Here is a 1,793-nt window from a genome sequence, read left to right on the forward strand (position 1 = left end):
CGGGATTCCCTTCCCCAAGTTCAAAGCAACACAGTTCACAAAGTACAGAGGTCTCGAGGCTTTGTCCTCAAGACAACATGTACAGTTTTAAAGCAGATACAATTGGCAGAATAAGTCAAATGTGTCCACAGCGCTTGTACAAGTTATATCAAGTAGCGCAAGGCAGTGGGTGTCTGGGGAGTGTGGGTATACTGCCAGTATACTACCACATTACAAGAGCAATAAACAGAGGGTTCCCAAAACACACTGCGCCAAAAATGCAAAAATTGAAATGCAGTCTGGTATTTATTTAGAATGGTCGATCAGCCTGACATGTGTTCCGAGCTTAACTGGCTCTTCATCTGAGGCTGGTATTTCGCATTAATATATCGGATATACAATATTACCACATATTGAATCCCAATAAAAGATAAAGAATTAAACATTTGGAATAGTCAAGGCAACATATGGGGTGGCACAAGGAACAGAGGGCCAAAATAAGGGCAATTTTAAATAGTCAATTAAGAGTAACATTTTTCAAATAACATAAAAGGTCATTGAGCATGTTTATGCATATGTAGGTAAATACAAACACAAATCAAAAAGATTCAAAAGAAGCTACAAAAAAGAAAAGAACAAAACAAAATAAACAACAAAGAAAAAAGAACAAAGTATTAATAACGGAGGTAAGAGTCCAGTGCGATCAGAGACATATTTTGTGCCAAGTAGCGGTAAACTGAAAAAGACATAATACAAAAGATTGTACCTTGTATTTGAAGTAGTGATTTCAATTCGTGAGGGCATAAATTGCCTAAACGTGCTTAAGAAAAGATCAAATTGTAACCATGTAATTAGTTGGACCAATAAAGGATGGAAAACATTTAGTGCATTAGAAAGGGAATATATGTTTAATGACGTACCTTTAATGCTTCGCAGATGTGGCAGAGGCTAAGTTTGGAAAAAATGACAGAGCGCTGTCAATAGATGACCTCAGAAAAATCAGCGAACAAGTAACTTAAATTTAATTAAGGATTCAATCATGGATTAAATATAACGCTGATGAAAGACTGGGCATATGTTATTATGCAGGAGTAATAACAAGGATGCTTGTTGTCTAAACGCATACGTGGACAAGGATAATTGTAAAAGGGGTCACTCTATGCAGCCGCAGCATGCCGGTATCTGGGACGGCAGCTGACAGCCTCAGCGCATGGACAAACCAAGGGATCATATCCAAAGCATTACCTGAGTACATGACAAAAAGCAACAGGAGTAGGCTCGAGCTCAGTGCGCGAGCAAGGTAGACATTTAAAAACAAGACCTCCGGTGATTGCACGACTAGACATTGTGAGGTGCAAGGTGAGTGGTTGCTTGAAATTGGGCGCCATCTTAGGTCAGTGGAGCTAATACTGAACAGGTAGAGTGAGGGCAAAACATGCCTAATAGAGCTGCATTTAGGAACAAGGCTTGTGTTGAATAATTGGATTGTCTAGTGCTAAATATTAAATGAGCTATTAATATATACATGAGCAATGCGGCAGTACTTATAATGACCAGTGAAAATTTAGGTGAAATATCTAATGTGTTAGAATACGCGGAAGGAGAGTCTAATGGAGTTATGAAAACAAAGTCAGATGCTAGTGTTTAAGCCCTTAAATTGGGATATGTATGGAAATTATTGGGTAGACCAGATGTTAGTCATGTGCAACCGGAGATGCAGGTAAGGTCACAGACTATAATGGAGCCAAATTGATTAAGTCCACATATCCTTGGCAAACAAGTGTACAGTGATCACGCTGTCCTGTGCCATTTAA

The 1,793-nt window shown here is 38.8% G+C and overlaps 1 long non-coding RNA gene across 1 annotated transcript; it reads right to left on the minus strand.

The window, feature by feature from the left end:
- Positions 1 to 266: 266 nt before the first annotated feature.
- On the minus strand, positions 267 to 1,304 carry LOC138473714 (uncharacterized). Its single transcript, XR_011268876.1, has 4 exons — positions 1,225 to 1,304; positions 900 to 927; positions 746 to 799; positions 267 to 597 (listed from the first exon to the last, which is right to left on the minus strand). It is a non-coding gene; the product is annotated as an uncharacterized lncRNA (long non-coding RNA).
- Positions 1,305 to 1,793: the final 489 nt, after the last annotated feature.

Source organism: Ambystoma mexicanum, chromosome 8, assembly GCF_040938575.1.
Source record: "Ambystoma mexicanum isolate Mex_15411 chromosome 8, UKY_AmexF1_1, whole genome shotgun sequence".
Taxonomy (NCBI): domain Eukaryota; kingdom Metazoa; phylum Chordata; class Amphibia; order Caudata; family Ambystomatidae; genus Ambystoma; species Ambystoma mexicanum.